The 26,155-nt window shown below is 34.8% G+C and overlaps 1 pseudogene; it reads right to left on the bottom strand.

Moving 5' to 3' along the window:
• Positions 1–14,407: 14,407 nt before the first annotated feature.
• The window catches only part of LOC134759144 (uncharacterized), a 50,441-nt pseudogene continuing 38,693 nt past the window's right edge, over positions 14,408–26,155 (bottom strand).

Below are 26,155 nucleotides of genomic sequence, written 5' to 3'. Positions count from 1 at the left end.
GTGGGGAAAACCTCTAGCATAGTTACCTCCAGCTAGGACCTGAGAAGTCCCCTTCAGGGATAGAAGAACCTAACTGCAAGGCCAGATGTAGCTACTGTCCTTTTTGCTGATTGTCAGTGGGCAGCATCTCCAGGACTTATTTTCCCAGAGGGCTCCCTTTCCTGCTCGTTTTTGGCTACCTGCCTACTCTAACACCACCACATGGGAGATAAAGTTATTACTCAAATCAATCTCCCTGAAGGTTCAGAGGTTAGGGGTTTTTGAGAATAGTTAGGTGGGCAAAGGACTATGGAATGGGTGCTGCTAATTGATTGGGGATGTGGAAAGTAGTTGTCCTGCATTGAGTCAGTCTCTGGGTAGGGAGGGGGTGTTCACTATTAGGACATGAGTCACAAGTCCAGGTGGAATTAGACAGTCTTCAGAAATGCAAAAGTCTGAAAAGATATCCAAAAGGCAAATCTTAGGTTCCACAATAGTGATGTTATCTAACATTAGGCATCATTAGAGAAGGTACAAATCTTGTGCTTTCTGGAACAATGGCCGGTTGTCATTTGCTGACACCTAGATCTTAGCAGAATTCAGGTCCCTGTCATAATCCTAACTTTGTGACCTTTCATTAGCTCTTTTTTCTTTTTCTTTCTTTCTTTCTTTTTTTTTTTTTTTTTTTTTTTTTTTTTTGTCTGAGACAGAGTTTCACTCTTGTCCAGGCTGGAGGGCAATGGCACGATTTCAGCTCACTGCAACCTCTTCCTCCTGGAGTCAAGTGATTCTCCTGCCTCAGCTTCCTGAGTAGTTGGGATCACAGGTGTCTGCTACCACGCCTGGATAATTTTTGTATTTTTAGTAGAGACGGGGTTTCATCATGTTGGCCAGGCTGGTCTCAAACTGCTGACTTCAGGTAATCTGCCCATCTTGGCCTCCCAAAGTGCTGGGATTACAGGTGTGAGCCAACGTGCCTGGCTGGTCTTTCATTAATTTTACAAAGAAGTTTAGTTTTGGGGAGGGCTATTAGCATCCTTGCTTTAAGATTAGACTATAAACTAAATTTCTCCCAGATTCAGCTTGACCTATGCCCAGGAATGACCAAGGAGAGCTTGGAGGTTAGAAGCAAGATGGAGTAATCTATGTCAGATTTCTCTTACTGTCATAATTTTGTAAAGGCAGTTTCATATGTGCGACATTTTCTTTGTTCATTTTTCTGTTGATAGACTCTTAGGTTGCTTCTTGGCTGTTGTGAGTGGTGCTGCAATAAATATGGGAGCACAGATATCTCTTCAGTATACTGATTTTCTTTCTTTTGGTTATATACTTAGCAGTAGGATTGCTACATCATATGGTAGTTCTATTTTAGTTTTTGAGGAACCTTCACACTGTTCTCCGTAGTGTCTATGCTAACTTACATTACCACCAACAATATACAAGTGTTTCCTTTTCGCCACATACTCACCAGCATTTGCTATTGCCTGTATTTTGGATAAAAGCCATTTTAACTTGGGTGAGATGGTATCTCATTGTAGTTTTGATTTGCATTCCTCTGATGGTTAATGATGTTGAGCACCTTTTAATATGCCTGTTTGCCATCTACATGTCTTGTTTTGAGAAATGCCTATTCAGATCTTTCGCCTATTTTTTGATTGGATTATATTTTTTCCTGATGAGTTGTTGGAGCTCCTTATATTATTTTAGTTATTAATCCTTTGTCAGATGGATAGTTTACAAGTGTTTTCTCCCATTCCGTGGATTATCTTTTCACTTTGTTGATTATTATTATTATTATCATTTTGCTGTGCAGAAGCTTTTTAACTTGGTATGGCTGTATTTGTCCACTGTTGCTCTGGCTGTCTGTGCTTGTGGGGTATTACTCAAGAAATCTTTGCCCAGTCCAATGTCCTGTAGAGTTCCCCAATGTTTTATTTTAGTAGTTTCATAGTTCAAAGTCTTAAATATTTAAGTCTTAAATATTTAATTTAATAATTAAATATTTAATCCATTTTGATTTGATTTTTGTATATGGCAAGAGATAGCGGTCTAAATTCATTCTTCTGCATATAGATATCTAGTTTTCCCAGCAGCATTTATTGAAGATACTGTCCCTTCCCCAGTGTATGTTCTTGGCACCTTTGTCAAGTGTTCACTTGACATGAGTGAACTTGAATGAGCTCACTGCAGATGTATGGATTTCACTCTATTCCATTCCATTGGTTTATGTGTCTGTTTTTATGCCAATACAATGCTGCTTTGTTTACTATAGCTGTGTAGTATAATTTGAAGTCAGGTAACATTATGTCAGAGAGTTAAATCATGCTAGGTGGAAATGTTTTTAAGTCTAAAGATGAAAAAAATGGAGTACTAGGAAATCAAAATTGTGAAAATTGAGACGTTCATCTGTTTTTGTTTGTTTGTTTTTTCAGCCCTAACCTTTATTTGGGGCTATTCTCACCTTTAAACATGCAGTCTACTTTCTTCCATATAGCTGACATACCAAATGTCTACTTTCTCAATCCAGCTTGAAATTATGATGATCCAGGCAGGTAATCAAGTTTCTAATAATCAGATCCACTTACATATATTCTATCTGGGGAGATATTGAGGAGATAAAATAAATTCCTTGAAGAATTCATTTTGGATAGAGAGTGATGGCAGAGCTTGCAGCTATATTGAATTAGATAAGCAATAGTGACAGTGCCCATCACAGGACCCTGTGTCCACATGGTAGAATGTGAGGTGCAGCTTGAAGTTTCTGATCACTAGTGGTCCTGATGATCATATCTTTAGTGGACAACCTCCAAAATGAGGGAGGGCTAAGGCAACTGTTTTGCCCATGTAAACTTCACACTTGTTTATCTGGCCCTCCAAATAAATGTATCCTACATATATACAGCTAATATTTCCCAGAGTTTGTTTCAGTTGTTTTCAACTTAGATCCCTGATGAGTATTTTACCGAATATTTCGAACATATCTATAGGCATAATCTGGAGGTCATTCATTAGCTTATGTTATGATGAGTGAGGCAGGTCATGTGAAAACTCTAACTCACTGCTGTCAGATGAAGCCAGGAAAATATACTAAGGCATATTCTCTCTTCTTCTTGTCTGATTCCTCTCCAGAGCTAGTAATTCTAAAAGGATGCACAGGTCTTTCATCTGAGTAAGTACCTTCCATGTGCCAGTAAGGGAGATCAACACTGCTGTCACCTTCTTAGGGATGAATCCCTGATTCTCTATCTCTCTAACTAGAAGATATCCTTTTGGTACATGTTTCCTTGAAAACTACATTTTTCTTTCCTAATTATAATTATACTTGTAGCTGATTTTTTAGAAATTATGTCTTTATCCACTAGAATTTACAACACATGAGGACGGGGATCTTATCTGTGGTGTCTTTAATGTCTAAAACAAAGCCATGCACAAAGTAGGTATAAAATAAATAGCTGTTGAGTGAATGAATAAAATGAATGCCTATTTGAGTTAATGCAGCTCTGTTAAATGAAAACATATCAGAAAGGATGAGGATAAGACTAGTGATGGGGTGAGTCCAAAAATAAATGATTTTAAAAATACCAGGAAAAAATAGAAGTGTATAAAAAATATTCTCAAAAGTACCAGATGTTATGGGGGTTGATGTTATGGACTCTAAATTCTCAATTCCAGCATCTGTCTGCTCTTGAAATAACTTCTAGTCTAGTTCTGTGTAGATAGTAAAAGTAGTTGCACTGGCTTTTGCAAGAAATTGTTTTTATATCCAATTCTTATAATAAAAAAGATAGAGTAGATATATGCAGAAATAGATGTGGTTGGTTATGAAATAGACATGTTATCTTTTAATTACTCAATTCTGTGGATGGACTGCATATAAGAAATGTAATTGCAATGAGATACACAGAGTGATATTACTTATTTCTTGCTCAGTATTGCCTTTGAAGATATGTAGAGTTGCTAACAAATGACTGACTCTGCACCTGAACAATGAAAGCCAGAGAATGAATGACATATCCGAGCAAGTCATGCTGATCAGGTACAGTTATTTGGTTTTCTTTTGATCACTCTATTGTGCAATTAATGGATAGGGCTCCTAAAGCATGGAACATAGAAACAGGAAATATTTTCCTTGTTTCTTAGCTTTATATCTTTTCTCCCTTTTCAGAAAACTGAAGATAAAACAAAATAAAATGTGCCATGCTGATTTTATAACTTAGTTAAAGCAGTCGAATTGATTTTCAGAAAAAAATTATTTTATTCCACAATACACTGTTGTTTGGCAAATGACTAAAGTTTTCACATTTCTCAGATAATGATTAAAATTGGGGCTGTAGCTGTCATATGATCACCATATACTGGAAGAAATAAACCCAGGAATTGTGATGGGAACAATAAGATCCAGGAATATTCTTCTACCCCTTCATCCAGAGTGCTGTCCGGGAATACATACTCAAATCTAAGATGGATCTCTAATAACACTTCCTATGCATCCAGCTGTATGAGATATTTTAAAGCTGTGAAAATTATATCTGCCACCCTACCCACTCAGCCACCCCAATATCATTACAAAGTGCTCAAGACTGACCTGGCATGACACTCTCCCAGTTGTTAGATCTCTTTGTCATGTATCTGCATTCAGTGACATACTTGAAATACCAAATTTCCTTATACAGACAAATGAAGAAAAATTCACTGATGTTTAAGATGTCACTAGGCAAATATCATTCATATATTTTCCAAATTAGAGAAGATAAAATAACATTTTTATTTTTCAGAACAATGTTTTAAATTAGTTCTGTAGTTGTTTTTAGTTATAAGACAAGCAAAAGACCCTACGCTTTTTGCTTGAATGGGTTGACTCTTTGAGGAGGACTTGACAGTGCCCTTTTTCAAGAGGCAATGTTTGCAGTACTATTTATGGAGATGAAATCATACTTGCTAATTTCTATTTGAAGACATTCTTGAATTGCAAGTGCAGAGAAATGGATGCTTAGTTCTGTGTTTCTCAAGGATAGGTTATACTTGTAGGGGCCTAGGGAAAAACTCCCTTCACCCTCTGAAGGCTTACTGAAAAATCAACTCACAAGAGACAGGTTAATTGGAGAAAAGGCAAACAAATCTGTTCGTGGAAAAAAAAAAAGAAGCTGAACCCTGTGAAATATTTTAAAGAGGCTATTTATTTATTTATTTATTTGTTTTGAGATGGAGTCTTGTTCTATCACCCAGGCTGAAGTGCAGAGGCATGATCCTGGCCCACTGCAGCCTCTGCCTCCTGGGTTCAAGTGATTCTCATGCCTCAGCCTCCTGAGTAGCTGGGATTACAGGCATGCACCACCACACCGAATTTTTTTTTTTTTTTTTTTTTTTTAGTCTTGCTCTGTCACCCAGGCTGGAGTGCAGTGGTGCAATCTTGGCTCACTGTAACCTCCGTCTCCCAGGTTCAACTGATTCTCCTGCCTTAGCCTCCCAAGTAGATGGGATTACAGGCACCCACCACAATGCCCAGCTAGTTTTTGTATTTTTAGTAGAGATGGGGTTTCACCACATTGGCCAGGTTGGTCTCAAACTCCTGACCTCAAGTGATTTCCCCCCCGCCTTAGCCTCCAAAGTGCTGAGATTACAGGCATGAGCCACTGCACCCAGCCAGAAGAGTTTTATTCTGAGCTAAATATGAGTAACTATGGCCAGAGGCATAGTCTCAAGAAGTCCTGAGAACATGTGCCCAAGGTGGTTGGGTTACCACTTGATGTTTTCACATTTGAGGAAGACTTAAGACATAAATCAATATGTGTGAAGTTTACATTGGCTCAGTCTGGAAAGGTGGGACAACTCAAAGTGGTTGCATAAAGGTCATAGATGCATTCAAAGATTTTCTGATTGGCAGTTGATTGAAAGAGTTTAATTATTATCTAAAGACCTAGAATCAGTAAAGAGGATTGGATGGGTTAAGTTAAGGGGTGTGGAGCTGAAGATTCTTATTATGTAGATGAAGTCTCATAGCTGGCTGCCCTTACAGACAATAGATGGCAAATATTTCCTATTCCGGCCTTTAAAAAGTGTTAGACTCTCAATTAATCTATTTAGGATTGGGAGGGCCTGGAAAGATCTAGTTATGTTAATAGAGATTCTTTACAGATGCAAATTTTCTCCTAAAAAAGGCAGCATTGCAGGACCATTTCAAAAAATGGCAAAGAAACTCATATTTGAGGGTAAAATATTTTGCTTTCCTTCTTTATATGTCATGTGATGATATACTAGAGTCAGGTTTGAATTTGGTATCTTACTACTACAAAGAACCTATTCTGTTTTAATGTTAATGCTGATCAGTTGTGCCTGAACTCTGAAGGGAGGAGGGTATGAGGCATATCTTATCCCCACTTCCCATCATGACCTCAAATAGTGTTTCAGGTTTCTTTGGATTCCCTTGGCCGAAATGGGTGTCCATTCAGTCAGTTGGATGGCTTAGGAATTTTAATTTGGGTCTATAAACCTATTAACATACACATGGCAAAGAACCACAGAATGATTACCCTTTTCCCCACTGGAGTTAAGAAGCTCATATACCATGTTGAGTTTACAGAAAGAATGGAGGCTTGGATCCTCACAAAAGAGGTTATGGTTGGAAACATTTTATGGGAAGGGGGAGAAGAAGAATTCTGTTGAGGGTGATAAATGATTAGTAGGGAGAATGAATGGATAGGGAACAGAGGGTGACTTGTAAATATTGCTCATGGAATTTGAATGATCCTCAGAGACAAAAATTATCTTATGAAAGAATCTGTTCAGGTGTGGTTACATTCTTGATGTTCTTTTCTGCAATAGGTAATAAAACAAGAGAGAGAAAAAGAAGAACAGTTGTTCTGTTTGTTAGATCCGGACTTTAGGGAGATAAAGGAAATTTAGAGACGAACTTCCTCCTGTGCTTCAGGACAGACAGAGGATTGAGGGACAATAGTTGGGAGAGTGGGTAGTGAGGTCAGAGAGATTATGAGCCTCCTTCTTTAGTTCAGCATGTTAAAATGCCATATTTTGCGGTGTCAGTCTCTTATTCCCAACATAGGTTATCTTATTTTAGTTTCTGAAATTGAGATATTTTTAATCAGTATATACATCAAATGTAGTAGAAATAGTTTTTCTCTAAAAAAGCTTATTAAATTGATAGTGTATTTTATAATCCAAAGTGTTTTAGAATCAAGGAAATAGAGTATGTAGATAGCAGTCAAAGATACTCATCAAGTAATTGAATTATTAACCTTACAGGTGCTTTTATCAGTTTAACCATTTTTATTTCTATGTTAAAGACCAATAATAATGTGGAAAGTAGGCAGGAAGAGTCAGGAAATTTCTGATAATTTCACTTTCTGTCCTGCTTGTGGATGAATCTGATGGGAAACCAGCTGGGCATTAAAGTTTGTACCATTTGTCAAAAACCATCCTGCCTCTCCCCACTCATTTCCTAACACACCCCTCCCTCCAGTCCCAAATACATCCTCATTCAATCTTAATTTTATTTCAGACCTTCTTATGATCTGGCTCTTTTTCATGTTGTCTAAACTAATGACTTTGTGATATTAGTCTTGAACAAATACCTCTGACTTCTTAAATTACTAGTGTATTTGCTGTCCCCAATATCTGGACATCAACTTTTCCAAAGTACTACCAATGTGGCATATTAGAAAACTATTAGAATCTGCAACTGTGCTGGGTAAAAATGGCTTACAATGCAATATTTGCCTTTTTTTCATTAAGGCAAGGCTAATCCTTCTTGGATTTAGGCTGATGTCAGCATGTATTTAAATAAGTTTAATAGTAACAACTGTTGAAAGCCCCTAAGTTTATTACCTTACTAGGATTTCAAATGCTTTCAGCTGAATATATACTCTCTCTCTCTGCACCCGCAACAAGCAAAAGGTTGAAAAAAAACTTCATTCAGGAACCTGATCAGTCTTCTAAAAAAGACTTGAGGAACTAGTGATTAAGGATTTCTCAATGAGATGGACTGACCAGGTTCTGTTAGAATGAAGTTTATAGGTATAATTGGAGCCAACTGGAAATTTAAAAGGAATGAATAGCCAATGAGTACTGGCTAGCTAAGGAAAACATCTAACATAAAAATCAGAGACCTAGACAAACAAAAAGGAAAAAAAATAGCTGATGGAAAAAGTGATTTCCACAAACTGCATGTTTGTACTCCCCTAAAATTTATATATTGAAACCTAACCCTCAATGTGATTGATGTTGTTTGGAGGAGGGGCCTTTGGGAAGTCAGTAGTGTCTTTTTAAAAGAAGCTCCAGGGAGATCCCTCACCTCTTCTTCCATTTGAGCATATAGCCAGAAGATTTCTATCTATGAACCAGGAATTAGGTTTTTACCAGGCATTGTGTATGCGGGTAGCTTGATCTTGTACTTCTCAGCCTCCAAAACTGTGGGAAACAAATTTCTATTGTTTATAAGCCACCCAGTTTGTGATATTTATGATATTCTATTATAGCAGTCCACATGGACTAAGACACACATTGGTGCTAGGAAGTGAGGGTGCTGTTAAACAGTTAAAAATGTTGAAGCAGATTTAGAATAAAGTAATGGATAGAGGCTGAAAAGTTGTGAAGTGCGTGTTAGAAAAAGCCTGTTTTGCTGTGAATGGACCATTAAGGGATATTCAGGTGAAAGCTTGGGAGAGGAGGTGAGCTGTGGACAATGCCTCAGTCTTCTTAGATAATACCTAAGTGATTCTGAACAGAATATTGGTAAAAACATAGACAGCGGAGGTCATTCTAATGAGCTCTAAAAATGGAAATCAGGAATATGTTATCAGACAATGGAGGAAAGACAATCTTAGTTATAAAGTGGCAAAGACTGGTTAAGTCGTGTTCATGTTCTATTGCTTTGTGAAAGATAAAATGTGTAATCAATAACCCTGGATATTTGTCTGAGGAAGTAAGTAAGCAAATTGTTGAAATAGTAGCCTGGTTCCTTTTGATTGCTTATACTAAAACTTGAAAAGAGGAGAGTGAGGCCGGGTGCGGTGGCTCACACCTGTAATCCCAGTACTTTGGGAGGCTGAGGCAGGTGGATCATGAGGTCAGGAGTTTGAGACTAGCCTGGTCAACATAGCGAAACCCCGCCTCTACTAAAAATACAAAAAAAAAATTACCTGGGCATGGTGGCAGGCACCTGTAATCCCAGCTACTTGGGAGTCTGAGGCAGGAGAATCGCTTGAACCTGGGAGGCAGAGGTTGAAGTGAACCCAGATCACACCACTGCACTCCAGCCCAGGCGACAGTGCAAGACTCCGTCTCAAAAAAAAAAAAAAAAAAAAAGTAGAAAAACCGTAAAGAAATTATTAATCAGAAAGAAGAATTTAAAGATTTAGAAAACTTTCACACTATCCATATTGAAATGAATGAGAAAAACCTGCGTAGGAAAACACAAAGGTGTGCCCAAATGACTGTTTGATAAGGAGATTAGTCAGCCATCTAAGACAGCCTCTTATGCACTTTTCCCAGGATGCAAATGGGGAATGTTCCTCATCAAAATTTGAAATAACTCAGATGGAGGGACTCATGCAATTCAGGAGATGGAATTCAACACTAGAAAATGGTGTGATGACAGGTTTCTAGCCCAAGGTGAAAAGTGATTAGCCTGCTTGCAGAGAAGGTTAGCCAGAGTGGAACAAGTCAGGTAGCACCATGAGGGATTTCATCAAAAGATATGGAACTGATTAAGAGATAATTAATTTGATAACACTAAGAGGGGTTTTATAATACTGAGGGGGCATTAGTATAGAATTGCTACTAAGAACATGAAAAATAAAACCAATATGTAAAACTAGAAAATGATTATCTCTAAGGAAAACAAAATGTGGGGGAAAGAAAAAGCAATCGCAACGTAATGCATTACTAAAGTTCACCCTAGAAAAACATGGGGGTTAGTGGCACTTAGCCCTGCAAAGTCAAAAATCCACATATAACTTTTGACTTCCCCCAAACTTGACTACTAAAAATAGCCTACTATTTATCAGAAGCCTTACTGTTAACATACATAGTCAATTAACACATATTTTGTAGGTTATATGTACTACATACTGTATTCTTACAATAAAGTAAGCTAGAGAAAAGAAAATGGCATTAGGAAAATCATAAGAAAGAGAAAACATATTTACTATTTATTAGGTGGAAATAGATCATCATCTTCACATTGAGTAGGCTGAGGAGGAGGTAAAGGAGGAATTGTTCTTGCTGTCTCAGGGGTGGTATAGGCAGAAGAATATCCATGTATAGACCTGCTCAGTTTAAATCTGTGTTACTCAGGCTCATCTGTATTTGGTTTAGTTGTAACTAGCATTGACAAAGCCATAACAATGTGAACACTAAATATTGATCTAACCAAATTTAAGACATAAATGCATCAAATAATTCAAATGTGTCCATAAAATTATTGGGGCAAAGAAGGTGAAAGAGAGCTAGATTGTCATCTACCAAAATGACAGGTCAAAATATCAGAGCTAACTTATGATGGGGGTGGAGGGTCAATATACTCATGCTATTTATAAATGCTATTTATAAAAAATTAAATACTAGAGAAATTTAAAAGTTGTTACCTCTATGAAATATCAAATGGAGAGAGCTGTGAAATGTCTTCATTTTCTTTTCTCTGTTTTAACAAGCTTTGTAGAACACTTAATCTCTAAACTAACTACAGATACCATACTATATAAGGTGTATTAGTCCTTTCTCACACTGCTATAAAGATATGAGCCAAGACTGAGTAAATAATAAAGAAAAGAGATTTAATTGATTCACAGTTCTGCATGGCTGGAGAGGCCTCAGGAAACTTACAATCATGGCAGAAGGGGAAGAGGAAGCAAGGACCTTCTTCACATGGTGGAAGGAGAGAGAAGTGCAAGCGCGGGAAATGACAGGTGCTTATAAAACCATCAGCTCCTATAAGCGCTCACTCCCTATCACAAGACAGAGTAGGGGAAACTGCCCCCATGATCCAATTACCTCCCACCTGGTCCCTCCCTTGACACATGTGGATTACGGGGATTACAATTTAAGATATGATTTGGGTGGGGACATAGTCAAACTATATTATATGGCATAGTATAATAGTTGAAAGTATATTTGAAAGCCCATATATAGGTGTATACACACACACACACACACACACACACACACACACACAATGTATAATGGTAAATATAAAATTAAACAGTAATTAAGTCTATAATAAAATTTTAATACCATATATATTTACCTTTTTGTTGTTGCTGTTAGGGTCCTCTTTACCCATCCTATTTTTATTTAATAATCATAGTTTTATACTCTGCTTTGAATTTGTGCAGTTAGGCTAACTTTCACTTAAATGTGACAGAACAATCCAAAGTCATCATTACTTAATAAAACATAGACTTTACATCTTTATGTAAACCAAATTCAGACACCAAAGTAAGTGTCTTTATAGTGTTAGAGATTCAGGCTTCTATTATCTAGCTACTAGGCCACACTTAGCCTATGACTCCATGGCCCAGAGCTGTGACAGTCCCAGCCATCACTTTGGTAGTCAGCCACCATGAAAGAAGAAAGAGAAAAAAAAAAGTAACAAAGGATTTGTGCCAGCTTATTTTTGTGTTTTTCACGAAAGTAACACACATTTGCTTAAGTTGCATTGCCTAGAACTTATTCACATGGTCTCACCAAGCTGGAAGAAAGGCTAACAAATGGGTTTTGTTTGCTTATTACACACCGTGCTGAATAAAACTTGGGTTATTTTACTAAAGAAAAATAATGGATAAGGATTTAGGTAACAAGCAGTCTCTGTCACACACTATATTTGCCCTTTTGAGTTATTTTGATCCTGTCGCCTGTAAATTCAATATTTTGTATGTTTTTTGTATAAAAGTGATAAACCCAACTTTAATATAATTAAGGGTGACACTGATATTTTATTCTTCAAAATCCTGAAGCCCAAACATTGAATCATCAGTGTGTGATGAAAGTTGTATTTTATTTAGCAGATTTTTCCTGGCCTCCCATGAGACAAGGGTAAAATAGCAAATTTATTTTCTAGTTGCTATAGTGCCTTTCAAACAGGTTGAGAAAGTAAGTTCTCACAGAATAAGCCAGTAATAAGTTACTGGCACTGTTCTTCTACTTGACTTAACAAACTTCCGATTAAATGAAACTATACTCCAATACAATATCATACTAATTTTATTTCATATAATAAGACATAATGCTCCCCTCCCACCCCCAGTTTACTCACAATAAATTCTGCTGTTCCAGAAAGGAATTAGTGGTCAAAATATATCTCACAAACACCATTTAAGTATATTAACTCATCCCCAAATTATTTCCTTAAATGAATATATTTATATTATTTGAGCAGTGGTTCTGTTGCATATAACTTGATACATGTTTCCTCATTTTTAAATATAGATAAAGATTTTATTTCAGGAAGGCAGGTTATGTGAACTGATAGCAATACTGATCATTGTGGTTTAAGAGTTCAAGGTTATTGAAAATTCCAATGAAATGGAGTATGAGAAGAAGCAACCACAACAATTTTTGTTTAAATTGTAGTAAAATACACACAACATGAAATTTTCCATCTTAACCATTTTCAAAGGTGTAGAGTTCCATAGTGTTAAGTATATTCACATTATTTTGTAACCAATCTCTGGAATGTTTTCATCTTGCAAAAATGAAACTATACCTATTAAACAACTATACCTATTAAACAACTATACCTATTAAGCAACTTCTCCCTTTTCCCCACCCCAGGCCTGGCAACCACCATTCTACTTTCTATCCATCTGATTAGTCTAGCACAGTGTCCTCCAGGTTCATCCATTGTTTTCACTGTTAGAATTGGGGCTTTCTTATGACTTTTCTGGTTTTGTTTTTGCCCACATACTTTATATGAGAAAATAATTTTATACTTAAATTAAGTTTCTGGTAGTGGCTATTCTCAGCAATTATTTATGGTGACACTCTATTTGGTAAGCTCAGTATAGTATAGTTTTCCTGTTTCTCTCTCTGTCTTTTTTCTTATTTACGGTATTTGTTTGCAATGATAAAATGGCTTTTCTAAGAAACAAACATTCCGTTTAAGGCACTATCACCTCAAATCCTCTTTTAGCTAGACAATGAAAGAAATTGTGATAAAAATACATTTCAAAAGTAAAATTAAATATAGTCCCTTTATTCCATGGTGCATATTTGCCACATTTTCTTTATCCAGTCTAACATTGATGGGCATTTGGGTTGGTTCCAAGTCTTTGCTATTGTGAATAGTGCTGCAATAAACAAACGTGCATGTGTCTTTATAGTAGAATGACTTATAATCCTTTGGGTATATACTCAATAATGGGATGACTGGGTCAAATGGTATTTCTAGTTCTAGATCCTTGAGGAATTGCCCCACTGTCTTCCACAATGGTTGAACTAATTTACACTCCCACCAACAGTATAAAAGTGTTCCTATTTCTCCACATCCTCTCCAGCATCTGTTGTTTCTTGACTTTTTAATGATCGCCATTCTAACTGGTATGAGATAGTATCTCATTGTGGTTTTGATTTGCATTTCTCTAATGACCAGTGATGATGAGCTTTTTTTTCATGTTTTGTTGGCCACATAAATGTCTTTGGAATACTAAGCAGCCATAAAAATAATGAGTTCATGTCCTTTGCAGGGACATAGATGAAGCTGGAAATCATCATTCTCAGCAAACTAACACAGGAGCAGAAAACCAAACACCACATGTTCTCACTCATAGGTGGGAGTTGAACAATGAGAACATATGGGCACAGGGAGGGAAACATCACACACCAGGGCCTGTCAGAGGTAGGGGTCAAGGGGAGGGATAACATTAGGAGAAATACCTAATGTAGATGACAGGTTGGTGGGTGCAGCAAACCGCCATGGCACATGTATACCTATGTAACAAACCTGCACGTTCTGCACATGTATCCTAGAACTTAAAGTATAATAAAAAATAAATTTAAAAAAGTCCCTTTAGATTTGAAATAGTTTTAACTATGTTACAGTTAAATGTTTAAAAAAAAAAAACAGCCTAGAGACTGTCTCTTTCAATGTACTCTCTTCCTTAAACTTACATTTTAATGTTGAGGATTTTTTTAGGCACTGCTAATTGCCCTCCGATAATGTATGAGAAGTATAAGAAGTAGAGTTATTGTTGTAGAACAGCTTAAGTTTGAAATCACTGGGAAGGCCTTGTTTTCTGGAAAGAGAAGAAAATGGAACAATTGAGTACCAAATGTATTTGGTACAAAGTAAGTATTCCCATAGCTTCGGAAAGTAGTATGGTGCAGAGGCAAGTTCTTGGGCTTTGAAGTATGCCAGATTTGGATGTGAATTCCATCTGTGAAAATTACCAGCTGGGTGCTGGGGGCTGCATCGCCACTACTCAATGTGATAGGAGGACTGATACTTATCTGTGAGTTGGTCGTCACAGGCCTGTAATAAGAACAAAAATTGAGCAGTGTACATATTAACACTATTGATCAAATTGTCGTTTCTATGTCATCCCACTTACAATCAGTGGATTTGTCTCACTAAACAGGGTGTAAACTAGACCAAGTGTTGCTCAACTAGCCTGATGAGTCATAAGAGGCAAGAGCTGCATTTTAGTTATACGCAGGAGGACCAAGGGATGACATAATGTTTTAAAGTTGGTTTGTGAGGTGTAATTCAATGAAAATATGATAAAATGTGTGTGCTCATTTATTTTACAGAAAATTTTAAGGTTTTATCAGATATATTTTAAATGTGTAGCTTACCATTATTTGCTATTTAAGTAATCAAAATTTTAACCCTAATATAGAGACGGTAAAGAAGATTTACAATATTTTTTTTGTAAAGTTGCGACACATTTTTTCGTTGAGTAGTAGTATATGAAATTGCAATAATGGAAGTTATTTCAAAGAAGGGCTAAAAAATTTTAATGCTAATTTACATATGGTAAAAGAAGATTAACTGGACATTTTTTGTCAAAAAATGACACATCTTTTATTTCAGTAGTATATTAAATAGTGATAATGGAATTTTTTTAAAAAGTAAAGACCAAAAAAAAGGTCAAGCTAATTTTACTCGGAAGTATTATCTCTCATATATTGATTTCATTTTGTAGGTGTAATTGGTGATGAAGTGATTAAAAAGAAGTATGTTATTTGAGGAGATGAATTGGCTGCTGAAACGATGAAAGCATCAAACTTAAGGCCAATTATATACACAACATAAAGAGATGCGTTCAAAACCACAGAATTATATGAAAGAAAAAGTGTTAAAATAGAAAGCTGACAACAGATGTTCAATATTTTGAATACAAACATTAGTGCTTGGCAGAATTTATATAACATGGCACTTCATTTTCCCAAGAATAAAAACACCATGTACAATTATTGAGAAACTAATGAATGATTGTAGCAAAGGGGTTTGTCTAGAAATGTTTCTGTAGCAAAGTAGTTGACTCAAGTACCGCTCTCCAACACTATACCTTGACACATTCAAGAATTAACTAATGATAGAGAAGACTAATAGAAAAAATGAACTTACCATAGTATTTTTTTGTTGTAACCTGATAAATTCATAGCCCAACAAGGTAATTATTTAAGAACTTATGCAACTTAAACATAATATTGATATGATAAACTCTAGCTCTAAATGCTAGCTCTAAATTGTGTAAAACTATAAAAAATAACATTGTCAATAAATGTGACTTCACATGCAAGGTTTATGTAGATCTATGTTCTGTGGGATAGTCACTTAGTCACAGTGCTTCATCACACACACACACAAATCTTGCCAAAAAATTAAAAAAAAAAAAAGAGCTCGTCAGCTCTCAACTATAAGTTGGCTTAGATGTGAGTTATGCAAAGGTTAACATTTTAATTTTATGATAATATGGAAAATAATTATGAGTGCATGGTATTGCATGTAGAAGTATGATGTTTAATTGAAAAAAATATTGGATTTAGAGTGCTTGAAATACGGAACAAACTCTAAGTGATTCTTAAAGATAAATTGGTTTTGTCATAGTTTTTTTTTTAAGGAAGTGAAATGGACAGCCAAAATTGCTTATTAATCTGATATGCTTGGTATTTTTAATTATCTTATTACTTTCATGCAATAAAGAAATTTAATGTATATCAATAGCAGATAAAATTGAGGGCACACACAAAAGTTAAAAATTTGAAAAAAACAGTGTTTACAGATTGTAATGACATGTTCTAAAATTTAACACCAATTGTAAATGATGTGAATGATAATCTTGATATTGCATATTTGCAAAAATTTGTCAATGAACATTTTTTTCATTTAATAAATCACTTTGGTTTTATTTCTACCAAAAGGAAACCTATACATAGGAAATTCATGATGCAGAATTCATGTCTTTTATAAAAAACTAATTTAAATTTATGAGATGAATTGGAACTGACTACTAATGAGACCTGAGTGAATTTTGAAAATACAGCATCACTTGTATCATTCTGGATAAAAATTAAAAACAAAAATTTTGGTCTTGCTAAAATTTTTTCCAAAAGTTTCTTCTTCTGTTTCTATCAACATACTTTTATGAGACTGGTTACTCTACTGTGAGCACTGTTCTAACAAAACACAGATATACTTAAAAATATATTATCCTATGCAAATAGTGTTGTCATCATCCAACCTAAATTAAAATTTAAGGATTAAAATTTAACACGCAGAATGCCTTTGTCATGTTAAAACCTTTAAACATTGGTATACACAGTGTACATTCAAAGTGTATATAGGCAGTTATTATGAAGAATTTTTAACTTCAAACTGTTTGTTTAGTTTTTGTTTGTTTTTAATTTCTTAATTTCTTAGTTTAAGTCTTTACAACTTACAAACCCACACACATTATGCAAAGAAAAACTTTTCTGATCCTTGGGTGATTTTTTCCATCACTGGGAAACTCCTTCTATCAGAAAACTCTTGTCTCCGATCAATCAGGGCTTCCTTCATTATTTTGAAACCATACAACCACAGTGGGCTTAATGCCAAAATACACAGTGAACCCAGGGCCATAATCTTTTGCTAGCATGGTTATGGATTTGCTGAGGTTCTTACTATTTAACTGTAGAATATTTCCAACAAATAGGAAAGAAGTGAGGTCATGTGGGAACTTCCCTTTGACACAGAATCACAGGGGAAGGAGAAGGGAAACAAGCATGTCTTACACGGCTGGAGCAGAAGGAAGAGCTTGTTTAGATATAATAGAGGAATGAAAAAAACTATAAGTTCAATGGCAATTGTCTATATTAGTCATCTATACACATACTTTCAATAAACAATATAGACAGAGTTCATGATTATTTTCTTTTTCCCTGTTTTGCTTGTTCTGAATATATTCATTAAACTAATTTTGTGACTGCTGACTCTAATAAGGCAACTGGAGATTATGTAAGGCAAGTATTAAATTTTTATTCTGTTTTTTTCTGATAATTTTATTATAGTTCACAAAAGTATTGTAACCAGATTGGCTGAAACCCTATGCAATGAGAAAATGGAAAACCAGAGAGGTTTAATAACGTAATGCAATGCGCCTTAAACTATTGCTGGTGAAGAGCCAGTTATTTTTTTCGCTAATCAGGTAACAGATGAAAATAAAAGATGAAAGTGAATTAAAATACAATGCCTATATTCAATATGGCAATTATGACTAACAATAAAAGACCTAGGTTGAATTAAGCTAAAGATTCTCTATGCTGGTTTTTTGTTTGTTTATTTGGGGATTTTTGGCCACATTCCCATCCCCATAATGCAGATACCTTTTTCTATAACCAATTTTTAAAGCTGGGCCAAATAGATTACCAATAATTTCTGATATTCTGCCAGTATAACATTAAAAAAATTGCTTTTACGTATATATTCATATATCTATATCTTTTTTATATTAATTGAAAGTAATAGTGACCATTTTGAGCATTTTCTAAATAATAAATACTATGTTAATTTTTAAAAAGTATAATCTTATTGAATTATTACATTATCCCAATAAAATGCATATGTAGTGTCACCATTTGGTAGATAAATAAACTAAGAGTCAGAGGGCTTAAGCAACTTGCTAATTGCAAAACTAAAAAAAAGGTAGAATCTGAATCCACTTTCATCTCAATATTGTTGTAATATATTTTTCAACATATTATCTTTAGCATGTGATACAGTGATGAGTACCTATTATTGCTAAGGAGATACATATTAAATAAATAATGAACTCATTGAATGTGGAAATCAACAGATATGATTTGAAATAATGGAAGTTATAGTTTTGTTTATGCATTTTCGTGTTATTTTCTCAAAATTAGTTTTGCTTATAGTAGTTAAGAAATTATCAAATTACTTTATCAATTTGAAATCAATACATATAAAACAGTTAATTGATTCATTTTATTGTTGAGTTCAATACTACATGCTAAAATATATGAATAAAGAAAAGTTGAGTTTTCTAATTTGGTCAGATGGAAATAAAAGTTTTTGCAACATTCACTTGGGAATCTTTGATCTTATAAACTGGGATAGATGATGAATATAGTAATTCTGGTCCTAATTCAGATGCCTTTTCTATACATGTCTTGAAGGCATAAACTTTATCTTTTTCATCACTGTATCCTGTACAGTGTCTAGTGTAAGGATAAATCCAAATTTAAAATAAGAAGCTTGTCTCGGCACTGTAGTTCAGTGTAATCCCAGGCTTTTGAGAGGCCAAGGCAGGAGGATTGCTTTAGGCCAGGAGTTTGAGACCAGACTGGACAACATAGGGAGACCCTATTTCTACTTAAAACAAACAAATAAATACATGAATAAGTAAAAATTGTAAACTTAATTCTCCCTGTTAAAATAAGGGAAGAGAATTATCCCTTCCCCTTTTTCTTAGAATATTTACTTTAGAAAACTTGTAATTTTAAGTACTTTATCCTCTCTTTGAAATGTATGTAAATCCTTTTGAAAAGTAGATAGACCGTTTGTCTGCTTTATGATCAAGAATGTCTTCCTCGAGCACCTGGGAGCCATTTATTTGAAATGTAATAATCAAGGAAGATAAAATTCCTATCTCTCACTTTCTATGGATGGATAGGAACCTAACTTTGATTGTTTCAAACTACAAAACTGCTTCCTATGATAAATATATGAGAAGTTTATTTTTCCTGTGGATAAAGCCAGTTAGCTAACACAGATGGTCAGCCTAATTACCAGGTGAAGTGAGTGTGAACTATATATGACAAATGGTGCTGTCAAGTCCTTTTACTTGAGGACTAGTTACTATCTTGAAAGCATGTATACGAGTTTTATCTATTTGACTATATAAAAGTGTAAGATTTCTTTCTGTCTTTTCAATCTCTTAGCAGATTGCCTGTGGTGCCCGCCACATTCTGTATTAATGCTTATTCAATAATAAAAGTGTTTTCTTTTCTACTAACTTTATGGAGATTATTTCTGTGTTGGGAGAAGATTTTGTTTTTAATTTTATTTCCAAAACAATAACAATATTGCTTACATATGGAGAATATTCAATAATTATTTTTGAATCAGAATAAGAAACCCCAATGTTAAAATACTTAATTTTGACTTACGTGTTCATTTGGCACATTAAAAAATAGTAATTACATATTGCAAGTGTTTGTGCATTGGTAACTAATTTACTCTGTGGTAACTAATTACTCTGCATTGGTAACTAAAGGTACTCTGTGGCCTCACTAGCTCTGTGCTCCTAAGTCAAAACAGACAAAACTGACCCGGAACCACACAAACACAAATGCAAGCAAAATACCATTTCTCTTCTCATAACCTATTTCTGCAAATATTTAATGCAGGGTGCTTTGTAATTCAACTTTCCAAACCATTCCTGATGTTGTAAGCTTCCAATCTTTCACCTACTTTCAAATATATGACCTCAGATCTGTCACTGATTCTGTTCCTATAGTAATGGCTGCTTCTGTCTCTCTCCATTACTACCAGTCATGCCTGCTTTTTAGATTGTGAACAAAACTTCTCTGAAAAGGAATTTGGAGGAAAGACACTTTATTCCAGTGAACAGTTTGCAAATCAGGGAGATGGGGCCTTGGAATCTTAGAAACTGTAACGTAAAATGAAGAAGTGTTCCAGAGAACAAAGAGAGTGTTAGGGTTTTGCAGCAAAAGTTCTTGCCCAAGTTCCCAATAATGCTTGTTTATGCAAGTGAAGGATTGAAACTTGCTTAATTTTGGTTGGTCAGCACAGCTGGGCTTTGATTGGTTGATACAGCTCTGATTAGATGGGGTAGTGAGGCTGGTGGGTTTGTTCAGGTGATCTCTGATTGGTTGGCTTCCAGGCCCCAAACCAGACATTTCTGGCAGATATTTCTTTCAAACTACTGGTGGGGGCTTTATGGGGGTGTGAGGCAGGGGCTGTCTTTCTGGCTACAGTTTATCTTAATTCAGACAACAGGAACTGGATTGGCTTGAGTGTAGAAAGGGAAGTCCTGTGATATTTTTACAATATCTTTCTGAGAACAAAGAGTATGTGACTGCTCCCTCACTCCAGCCATGACAACCTTATTCTGTTTTAACTTTGAGCACCTCAGATAGCCACAGGGAGTCCCCTTTACCTGTTGGCCACAGGCATACTTTAACAAGATTGTTTTTTACTGTCATGCCACTTACCCAGTGTGATAAAGATCCATGTTAAGCCTTGGAATGTCAGTATTCTTGCAGTTTCCCACCAAAATTTCCGAAAAAAATCAGAACAGCATTTTCAATAATAATTATAATCTTATTTTAGGAAATTGAAGCTTAAATTTAAGGTCATTCAATTACTGAGTAGCAAAACTATAACTAGAGAGCAGGTTTATAGAAGTACCCTTAATTCCTTAATTCATTTGCGTTTCAGTTAACTGGAAGGCATAATATGGTTTGCAGAAACAGACAAATATTTAGATTAAATATATATACCCTTCTAAATAGAACCTGAACCAACTATTTCCTAAATGGCTTATTTTCATTTAAAAACCCTGTCAAGTCCTTAATAACAAAACTGAATAAAATAAAAACAAAATCACCTGTAGGTGCAAGTAAAAAATCAAAACATTAACTACAAGGAAAACATCAAAATGTGTATTAATTGAAAATACCAGGCCGGGTGCATGCAGTGGCTCATGCCTGTAACCCCAACACTTTGGGAGGCCAAGGCAGGTGGATCACATGAGGTCGGGAGTTCCAGACCAGACTGGCCAACATGGTGAAACCCCGTCTCTAATCATAATACAAAAATTAGCTGGGCATGGTGGTGCGTACCTGTAATGGCAGCTACTTAAGAGGCTGAGGCAGGAGAATTGCTTGAACCTGGGAGGCGGAGGTTGCAGTGAGCGAGATCATGCCGCTGCACTCCAGCCTGGATGACAAGAGAGAAACTCCCCCTCAAACAAGAAAAAAAAGAAGAAAGAAAGAAAGAAAATACCTGTTTCTAGCTTCCTCTCACTCCCAAAAGGTTTGTTGTAAGCACTGGAATATTTTATTTCTACTATTATTAGAGAGGGGCAGCCCTCAGTTTAAAAAATAGACCTTAACTATTATTATCTCAGGTTTTTAGATTTCTTGGGGAGGCTTTGTTTTTCTTTTTCTTTTTTTTTTAAGAGGTAATTAGCATAGAATGCTGATTCATTTATTTTGGCTAAATTAAGATGTTAAAAATATTTTTAAAATCTCTCTCCTATCATTGTAATTATTTAAAAGACACCTCTACCACACATGCAAAGAGTCAAATAAATGCAAAGCACTACTGAAGTAATGAATGATATTAGGGATAATTTACTGCAGTTTGAAAATTTAGGTGGCTTGAATGCAAGAATTTAGTGCTTATTTCGTTTTAAAGGTAGGAGGTTTTCTTTTCTATTCTGTTTATAATAGGATTGAATGTGACCTTTCTTGTTGTGGGCAACAACCTACACCAGTCCTATAGCTGGGAGTGTAACTGTTAGGAAATCAATGCAATGAGACAAAAACATCCACTTGATAAACATGGGAAGACAAGAATTTATTTTTCTCTAGTGGGTAGGTGTATGAGAAATATAAAGTCATTGTGAGAATAATAAAATGAATCCAAATTATAACATTATTTTTTCTGTTATGGAATAATTTGTGCATTGTTATTTTAAATAAGTTTAATGATTAATAAAAATTATCACAACAAAGCGTCAAGAAAATACATCTTTGATTTTAACTTAAAATCTCTAACTCTGTAGGTGATTTAAACTTGTGATTTTTATATTTAAATCTTTCTAAATTTATAAAAAGTATTAAACCATTTAAGAAAACCTCATTAGCTTACTTTTAAGTTTAATGTAATTAACTTACAAGACTTACTTTAGTGCTTGGGAAGAGGTAGTTTGGTAGTCAAACTATTTAAATAATTAAAAAGAAATTCAATACATTGAATTTATAACTTTATTTTAAAATGTTAATTGAGTTTAGTTAATTAAGTATCAGAATGGGACCAAACATTTGAATATTAAAATTCCCTGGATGCAGAAGTAGAGTAATTCAATTTCTAAGTTAAACATTTTACAAAATTATTAGATTAAAATTTTAATTTACAGATAGAATGGGATTTTAAAGTACACATACAACTACTCTTCTCTGTGCACAAAACCTACTTTGAGTGCATAAGACAACACACATTGACCTCATTTACAGCAGCTGTGGTTGTAGCAGTTTCCTTGTTCCCACTAGTCTCAATCCAAGACAGATCATTTTACCTATTCAACATTCTCCATAAGAAATTCAGTCAAATTCAGCCATTAGTGATTTTAGTAACAAAAATAGGTCTTATTGTTTACTGTTCTGCCTTTTGTTTTTCTTCTACTCCTCACTAGTTTTATGGTCTTTATTTGGTTGTTTCTCTGGCCGATACCACTGTCCCATCACCTTCCTGTCATACACATGATGCTGACAATCAAAAACCTTGCTTCTTTGTATTCTATCATGGATATTTTTACACTGGCATTATTTTGTTTGTTTTTAAAATTTTTATTGATACATACTAGTTGAATGGCATTACTTGTATTGGCTCACTACATGGATCACTAAGATGTTAGTAATTTGATGAATCATAATATTTCATTTTATGTTGGGAATATGGAGCAGAAGTTTGCATTAATCATACTTCTCACTTTGAGGCAAATTACCATCACTGGTCTTTGCAAGGTCCCTTCTGGGTTTGGTTTGTTAGCTCGGTTTTCTTTTATTCATTTATTTGGATTTATCCCTGTTTCCCACTCCCTTCCTCTCACCACCACCTTAGCTATAGACAACTATTATATATTCTAAGATGTCTTGTATTGTTTGTATATGCTATTGTAAAATGTATATTACTGTTATAAATGCATATGCATATGATTTATATATCTATAATATAGTGAGTTATAGTAATGTATGTTTGTGTGTATGTGTATATATATATCCAAAAATAGGTCGTTCTGTTTCTTACTTTTCTCACTAAGCCCTAGGTTTGAAAGTCCAACCAAGTTGTTAAGTATTATTCTGTGTATATACATATACCTTTTGCTTCTGACTACTGCATAATGTTTCAATGTGCACATGCAGCCCATTTTGCCTACCCCTTCACCTACCAATAGACATCTTTGTTGCCTCCAATTTCCCACTTCCGTAAATACTGCAATAAGGACCGCCTTCATGTGTGTCCCTTATAAAACATTGGTAAGAATTTCTTTGGGCTACATATACCTTGGAACAGAATTTCTGGGCCATAGAAGAGCATATAATAAACTTGACCAAGTGTACCAAATTGCTGTGCAGAATGACTCAACCAGTCCATACTCCCCAAAACAGTGTCAGTACATGAGAGTTCCTGCATTAGCAAATACCAACTAATGTCTGACATTATAAAGTGTTCTATTTTTGGTAGACAAATAGGTACAGAGCAGTATCTCGTAATTTCATTTGCATTTTACTGGGTATTAATTATTTTGAGGACCACATTATGTCATCTTTAGTTTTTTGAGTTTCCTTTTTTGAAGAATAATTGTTCATAAAATTTGCAAATATGCTTTTTTCATTCATTCATTTATCTCTTGACTTTGTTAAGAGGCTTTTCAATGAACAAAAAACATTTCTTATGTTATCACATTTATTGATGTCACTTGGAATTCAAACTTTTAATGTTTTATTTGAGAATCCTTTTTCTGTGTTTGAATAAAATATTCTGTTTTTTTTCAATTACCTATTAGGTTTATCTTTCATATTTATACTTTTAATCTAACAGACATTAACATTTTGTAATGTTAAGGAAAGATCCAATTTTATCTTATGAAGTGTAACAGTTTCCAATACTATTTATATGCCATCTATCATTTCCAATGATATTTGATCTAGTTTTTATCATATGTTAAATCCTGTGTTTACTTGGTTCTGTTTCTGATCTCTCATTTTGTTGGTTTAATTTTTTTATCTTCTTGTGGCTATTCCAAATTATTTTTTATTACTAATGGTGGTTTTGTTGTCGCATATTTTAATATTCAAAAAAAGGGATAACCCCTCTTTGCTCTTTTTTTCTAAGGTTGATTTAGCTATTCATAAAATTTTTCTGCACATAAATTTAGAATACATTTCCCCCCTCAAAAAATAAACTGAAATATTGGCTTTGGCTTTAATTTTGTTTAGATATTAACTTGAGGAGAAATAGCAGCTACATTATTAAATATTATATTACAATTACCTTTCTATTTATTCTAATCATTCTCTACATCTTTATTTATTTATTTATTTATTTTTTTTTGTGTGACGGAGTTTCGCTCTTGTTGCTCAGGCAATATGCAATGGCACAATCTTGGCTCACTGCAACCTCTGCCTCCCAGGTTCAAGCGATTCTTCCACCTCAGCCTCCCAACTAGCCGGGATTACAGGCACCGCCATCATGCCTGGCTGATTTTTTTTTTTTTTTTTTTGTATTTTTGTAGAGATGGGGTTTCACCATGTTGGCCAGGCTGGTCTTGAACTCCTGACCTCAGGTGATCCGCCCGCCTTGGCCTCCCAAAGTGCTGGGATTACAGGCGTGAGCCACCATGCCAGGCTAACATCTTTCATTTTAGTATTAAAAGTTTATCCATAGCCCAGCCAACTTGGAAATCTTATTTGGATTATTTTATAAATTGGTTGATAATATAAATAAAATCTTATTTTTAAAATACATATTCTAGATGGATTGTTGGTGGTATTAAAATATGTAATGATTTAATGAAGTTTTTGGTCTATCTTGTGTCTGGAAAAATTGTCTTTTATTTCATAATAGTTCCTATGTTGATCCTACTAGCTTTTCCAGACAGATGATTTTATCATCTGCACATAATGGCAGTTGTAGCTGGTTCTATTTCTTACTCTTGTTTTTATTCTATTATCGTGTTGGCCAGAGCCAACTGCATCTGTAGATATAAAGACAGTACAGAACTATATTAAATTACAGCATCCTTATCTGGTCACTATCTTAGAAAGAATGCATTTAACGATTTCAGTATGAGATTGCGGATTTCATGCCATGGTTTCTAGTGAAGGAGCATGAGAAACTAAAAAGGATAGGTCATGCCAATGAAGAGAAGGGAGAGGCTGGTGGTGCAAAGAGCCATTAAATTACAAAATTGGGGCATTGCACGAATTTGAAAAAGTTGCTGTTTTGAAAAAATGGTAGAACAAAAGAATGTTATACAGAACAATGGTGCTGCTTTAGCTCCTTGACATAGGGTTTAAAGTGATAGTCTTATTTTAGTACTCAAGTAGATATTTTCTGGACTTGTATTACTCACTTTGTTAATTATCAACCTGGATCATTAAAGTTATTCATTTAATGACATCTTAGAATATTTGCAAAGTTCTTAACAACATATATGACATCCATCTGATAATAAAAACATAAATGTATTGTAGAATAATTAGAAAATTAGATCTATATTTCAAATTTCCCCAATCTTATTGTTGAAACAGAACCACGTTACTCAGCAATTTTCTAGTTCCAGGTGACAGAAACCTGTCACCAAGAAGTTGAACTTAAAGAAGAAAAAAGAAATATGTGTTCTCATTAACAGGCTGGTGATGACTTTAGACATTGCCTGACCTAAGATTTCAAAGTCTTCCTTTAGTG

The sequence above is a fragment of the Gorilla gorilla genome, chromosome 8 (genome assembly GCF_029281585.2).
Source record: "Gorilla gorilla gorilla isolate KB3781 chromosome 8, NHGRI_mGorGor1-v2.1_pri, whole genome shotgun sequence".
In the NCBI taxonomy this organism is placed as follows: Eukaryota; Metazoa; Chordata; class Mammalia; order Primates; family Hominidae; genus Gorilla; species Gorilla gorilla.
This window is presented reverse-complemented; position numbering and strand designations above follow the sequence as displayed.